This window comes from Bos javanicus, chromosome 3 (assembly GCF_032452875.1).
Source record: "Bos javanicus breed banteng chromosome 3, ARS-OSU_banteng_1.0, whole genome shotgun sequence".
NCBI classification, from domain to species: domain Eukaryota; kingdom Metazoa; phylum Chordata; class Mammalia; order Artiodactyla; family Bovidae; genus Bos; species Bos javanicus.
The window spans coordinates 16,824,408-16,831,419 of NC_083870.1; positions in this window are offsets into that span (position 1 = coordinate 16,824,408).

Below are 7,012 nucleotides of genomic sequence, written 5' to 3' on the forward strand. Positions count from 1 at the left end.
CTACAAACTCACATGGAGTTGCAAGGGGCTCTGAATAGCCAAAATAATCTTGAGAGAAAAAAAAAACAAAGTCAAGGACTCACACTTCCCATTTTAAAAATGACTACAGTAAGCTATAGTAATAAAAACAGTGTTGTGTTGGCATGAAGATAGACATATAGGTCAAGAGAATAGAATTGAGAGTCCAGAAATAAAATAATAAATTTATAGCTAGTCAATTAAAAAAGTGGTTTTTGGTTGTGCTGGGTCTTCGTTGCTGTGAGCAGGCTTTCTCCAGCTATGGAGAGCTGGGGCTGCTTCCGATTACGGTGCCCAGGCTTCTCGCTGCAGTGGCTTCTCTTGTTGCAGCGCACAGGCTCTAGGGTGCAGACTGCAGTAGCTGTGGCTTGTGGGCTCTAGAGCTTGGGCTCAGTAGTTGTGGCACGTGGGTTTTTGCTCCAAGGCATGTGAAATCTTCCCAGACCAGGGACAGAACCCGTGTCCCTACACTGGCAGGTGGGTTCTTATCTGCTGTACCACTAGGGAAGTCCCAATAGCTAGTCAATTTTTGACAAGGGTGCCAAGTTCATACAATGGGGAAAGAACAGTCTCTTCAACAGACAACGATGGGACAACTGGATTTCCACAGGCAAAAGAACGAAATTGGACCCCTACTTCACACCATTTACAAAAAGTATCTCAAAGTGTACCTACAATCTAAATATGAGAGCTAAAACTATAAATCTGTTAGGAGAAAACATAGGACAAAAGCTTCATGACACTGGATTTCAAAATGGATTGATTCTAACATATGATACCAAAACCATGAACAACAAAAGGAAAAAGAAATTCGATATCATTAAAATTTTAAACTTTTGTACACCAAAGGATATTATCAAGAAAGTTAAAAGACAACACATAGAAAGGGAGAAATATTTGCAAATCAAATGAGGGTTTAATATCCAGAATACATAAAGAACTCCTAAAACTCAAAAACAAAAAAAAAAAAAACAAACCCCATTAGAAAATGGGCAGAAGACTCAAACAGATATTTTCCCAAAGAAGATATACAATTATAAGCATATGTAGAGTTGGTCAACATCATTAGTAATAAGGGAAATACAAATCAAATGCATGTTATAACATGGATGAACCTTAAAAACAATATGCTAAGTGAAATAATCCAGATAGGAAAGAGTAACTATTACATGATTCCACATATATGAAATATCTAGAATAGACAAATTCAAAAAAGTAGAAAATAGATTAGAGGTTACCAGGAATAAGGGAGGTGGGAATAGGGAGTTATTCTCTAGTGGTTATAGATTCTCTTTTTGAGGTGATGAAAACATTTTGGGGATAATGGTGATGGTTATATAATGTCATGAATGTAATTAATGCCGCTGACTTATACACTTAAAAATGGTTAAAACAGTAAATTTTGTTACATGTATGTTGCCACAGTGAAAATATAACCTTTAAAAACCACAATGAAAAAATAACCTTTGACAAAAATCATAGTAACAAGGATTTAAGCAAGAATATGAGAAACCCAAATTGAGGGACATTCTACAACATAACTGGTCTGTCCAAAATGCTAAGCCTCTTAGATCTAAGACTGAAGAACTCTTCTAGGTAAAAAAAATATCATGGATTAAAAAAAATACCATGGAGACATAAGAACTGTACATAATGTGTGATCCTGGGCTGGATCCTGGACTGAAGAAAAATGTTTTCTATAATATGCATTATTGGGACAATTGGAAATTGGAAAAATTTGAATACATGCTTATAGACTAGATAGCAGTAAATTTCCTGACTTCAGTCAATAATTAATAGTAAGAAATGTCATATATATATTTTATACATATTTAGAAACAATATATTAGTATGTATATTTATACATATATATAATCCTAACCCTTTATGTTATAGATGTACAGCATATATAGATAGGGAGAGAGAATGATAAAGAAAATGTAGTAAAATGTTAATTGGTAAATCTAGTTGAAGGGTGTATAGAAGTTCTTTGTACCCTTCTTGCAACATTTCTGTAATTAAAAATTACTTCAGATTTTTAAAGTTTGAAAAAGAAACTTATGAGATATCACTAAACACTTATGAGAATTAAAAGACTGACAATACCAAGTGTTGGTGAGGATGTCTAGTAATTAGAACTATCATATACTGCTGGGTAGTGTGGAAATTAGACTAATTACTTTAGTAAACTGTTGAATAGTATCTACCAAAGTTAAACAATTGCCCATCCCAGGACGTATTAATTCCACTCTAAGTTTACAGCCAAGAGAAATTACTGCATGTGTTTACAAAACAGCATGTATAAGAATTTTCATAGTAGCACTCTTTATTACAGTAAAACAACCAGAAACAATTGTGAACCAAAAACTAGTCTTAAAAAAGAGTCTTCTTTAAAAAACTAGAAACAATCCGAAAGTTCATCAATAATAAAAAGGCTGTAAAAAGGAATACCTTTATACGTCTCTATACTTATATATGCTTTAAACTGGGGCTTCCCTGGTAGCTCAGCTGGTAAAGAATCACCTACAATGTGGGAGACCTGGGTTTGATTCCTGGGTGGGAAAGATCCCCTGCAGGAGGGCATGGCAACCCACTCCAGTATTCTTGCCTGGAGAATCCCATGGCTAGTGGGCTACAGTCCATGGGGTCGCAAATAGTTGGACATGATTGAGTGACTAAGAACAGCACAGCATACTTTAAACTGACTCAACATTGTAAAACAACTATACTTCAATTAGTTGAAGTATACAGTCCATGGAATTCTCCAGGCCAGAATACTGGTGTGGGTAGCCTTTCCCCTCTCCAGGGGATCTTCCCCACCCAGGGATCAAACCCAGGTCTCCTGCATGGCAGGCAGATTCTTTACCAGCAGAGCCACAAGGGAAGCCCAGAAATACTGGAGTGAGTAGCCTATCCCTTCTCCAGGGAGACTTCCCGACCCAGGAATCAAACCAGGGTTTCCTGCATTGCAGGTGGATTCTTTACCAACTGAGCTATCAGGGAAGCTCATACTTCAATTAAAAAAAAGAAAAATAATAGAAAGGATAAATAATTATAGATATATTAATACAATGGAATAATATATAGTGGTAAATAAAGAACAAACTCTCACAACAGTGGATGCATTTCACAGACATAATGTTGACTGAAAGAATCCCAACCCAGCACCAAAAAGAAACAATGCCTTAAGCCATGAAAAAACATGGACAAATCCTCAAGGCACATTACTTACTGAGAGAAGTCAATCTGAAAAAGGCTATATACTGTATTATTCCAACTTTATGACGTTCCAGAAAACGCAAAACTGTGTGGCAAGCCAAAAGATCTGGTTGCCAGGGGGTGGATTATGGGTGGAAGGATGAATGAGGAGAGCACAGAGGATTTTTCGGAGAAGGCAATGGCACCGCACTCCAGTACTCTTGCCTGGACAATCCCATGGACGGAGGAGCCTGTTAGGCTGCAATCCATGGGGTCGCTAAGAGTCGGACACGACTGAGCAACTTCCCTTTCACTTTTCACTTTCATGCATTGGAGAAGGAAATGGCAACCCACTCCAGTGTTCTTGCCTGGAGAATCCCAGGGACAGGGGAGCCTGCTGGGCTGCCGTCTATGAGGTCGCACAGAGTTGGACATGACCGAAGTGACTTAGCACAGAGGATTTTTAGGGCAGTGAAAATACTCTGTATGACATGATAGTGATGGACACGTGTCATTATACATTTGTCCATACCTGTAGAATGTACAATACCAAGGTAAACACTGAGGTAAACTAGTCAGTCTGGATGATAACAGTGTGTCAGTGTAGGTTCACCGGTTGTAACAAGTGTACCAGTCTGGTGGGGGATGTGGATAATGGAGAAGGCTATGCACATGTTGGGGCAAAGGGTATGTGGGAAATCTCTGTACCTGGCCCTCAGTTTTGGTGGGACCTTAAATTGCCTTTGGAGAAGGCAATGGCACCCCACTCCAGTACTCTTGCCTGGACAATCCCATGGACGGAGGAGCCTGGTGGGCGGCAGTCCATGGAGTCGCTAAGAGTTGGACACGACTGAGCGACTTCACTTGCACTTTTCACTTTCATGCATTGGAGAAGGAAATGGCAACCCACTCCAGTGTTCTTGCCTGGAGAATCCCGGGGACGGGGAGCCTGGTGGGCTGCCGTCTATGGGGTCGCACAGAGTCGGACACGACTGAAGTGACTTAGTGTAGTGTAGTGTAAATTTCCTTTTATAAAGTCTTACAGAAAAATAAGAAAGAATCCAGACTTACTAAGTACACTAAGTATATATTGTGCCGTTTCATGAAGTTCAAGAATACTTAGTTATCTATGCCAGTAGAAATAAGAATAATGACTAACTCTGAGGAAGTGAGGGTTGGAGGAGGTATTGATTGGGAAGGGAAATGAAGGAGACTTCTGAGATACTGCTGCTGCTGCTACTGCTGCTAAGTCGCTTCAGTTGTGTCCGACTCTGTGCGACCCCATAGACAGCAGCTCACCAGGCTCCTCTGTCCATGGGATTCTCCAGGCAAGAATACTGGAGTGGGTTGCCATTTCCTCTGAGATACTAGGAGCAGTCAGATCTTTATTTGGGTGATGGTTACATGGTTTATTTGGGTGATAGCATGCATGTGTATGCATGTGTGTGAAGTCATTTCAGTCATGTCTGACTCTTTGCGACCCTGTGGACCTTAGCCTGCCAGGCTCTTCTGTCCATGGGATTATCCAGGCAAGAATACTGGAGTGGGTTGCCACACTGTCCTCCAGGGTATCTTCCCAATCCAAGGATCTAACCCACGTCTCATATCTCCTGCATTGACAGGCAGGTTTGTTTGTTTGTTGTTGTTTTTTAAATCACTGAGCCACCTGGGAAGCCTGGGTGATAGCATATGTATGTAAAAATTTATTGAACTGTATGTTTTACTATGTATATATACTTTACCTCAATTTTTTAAATGGAGCAAATGAAACAAAATTGAGACACCACTTTTCATCTGTCAGTTCAGTTCAGTCACTCAGTCGTGTCCGACTCTTTTCGACCCCATGAATCGCAGCACGCCAGGCCTCCCTGTCCATCACCAACTCCCAGAATTCACTCAGACTCACCTCCATCGAGTCACTGATGCCATCCAGCCATCTCATCCTCTGTCATCCCCTTCTCCTCCTGCCCTCAATCCCTCCCAGCATCAGAGTTTTTTCCAATGAGTCAACTCTTCGCATGAGGTGGCCAAAGTATTAGAGTTTCAGCTTCAGCATCAGTCCTTCCAATGAACACCCAGGCCTGATCTCCTTTAGGATGGACCAGTTGGATCTCCTTGCAGTCCAAGGGACTCTCAACAGTCTTCTCCAACACCACAGTTCAAAAGCATCAATTCTTCAGTGTTCAGCTTTTTTCACGGTCCAACTCTCACATCCATACATGACCACAGGAAAAACCATAGCTTTGACTAGACAGACCTCTGTTGGCAAAATCTGTCATCTGTCAGGTTGGCAAAAATCCTCAATTTGGAAAACAGTTGTCAAAGTTTTAGGGAATTAGGCATACTCATGTTTGGTTGTTGGATGTACGTGTTGGTAACCTTTATATGGGGACAATTTGAAATAGATATAACAACTACAAACATATATACTCTTTGACTCAGGAATCTCACTTTTAGGAGTTTATCTTGTAGATATACTGCATGCAACATGACAAAGATATGAGAGTACACATTTGGTAGATGAATCAGATTAAACATTATGACATTGCATAAAACAGCAAAATATTGGACTGCCGGGGTGGTCCAGTGGTTAAGAATCTCCCTGTCAATGCAGGGATCACGAGTTTGATCCCTGGTCTGGGAAGATTCCACATGCCACAGGGCAACTGACTAAGCCTGTGCACTACAACTCCTGGAGCCTGCCTGCTCTAGAGTTGGTGCTCCACAACAAGGGAAGCCTCTGTGATGAGAAGCCCACGCACCACAATTAGAGAGTAGCCCCCGATTGCTACAACTAGAGAAAGCCTGCACACAGCAACAAAGACCCAGTGCAGCCAAAATAAGTAAATAAAACAGACTTTAAAAAAGAGCAAAATATTGAAAACTCGTCAATGTTTACCAATGAGGTTAATAGATTATGACATAAACACAAAAATTAATACTATGCAGCTCAAAAAGAATAAAGAAGCTATTTCCAAGTGGGATGGGGTGGGAGGTGGGAAGGAGGTTCAAGAGGGAGAGAACATATGTATACCTATGGCTGATTCATGTTGATATATGGCAGAAACCAACAAAATATTGTAAAGCAATTATCCTTCAATTTAAAACTAATTAAATTTTAAAAAAGAAACTATTTCCAAGTTCAATGTAAAGAGTTCAAAGATATGTTATTAAGTGAGCTGAGCAAGATGCTACCATTTGTGTAAGAAAGGGAAAACATAATTTATACTTGTGTGTGCTCATGCTCACATAAAGAAACTTGGTAAGAACAAAAAAAAGTTAATAAAAGTGCCTACTTATATTTACATGGATATAGAGGACAATGGGGCAGATGCAAGAGAAATTTTTCACAGTGTATCTTTATATACATTTCAACTGTGTAATTACTGACTTTAAAATTCAACTAGTTTAACTTAAAAGAGGCTATAATGGGCTTCCCTGGTGGCTCAGTGGTAAAGAATCCACCTGCCAGTGTAGGAAATGCAGGTTCAATCCCTGGGTTGGGAAAATCCCCCGGAGAAAGAAGTGGCAACACACTCCAGTATTCTTGCCTGGGAAATCCCATGGAGAGAGGAGCCTGGCAAGCTACATACAGTCCATGGGGTTGCCAAAAGTTGGGCACGACTTAGTGACTAAACAACAACAACCATATGTGCTAGCAATTCTGCTTCTGGATATTGAGATGAAGGAAATGAAAACATTAAGTTGAAAAGACATATGTATCCCCACGTGCGCTGCAGCACTATTTAAAACTGCCAAGATATGGAAACAACCCAAGTTTCTGTTAAAGCAATGG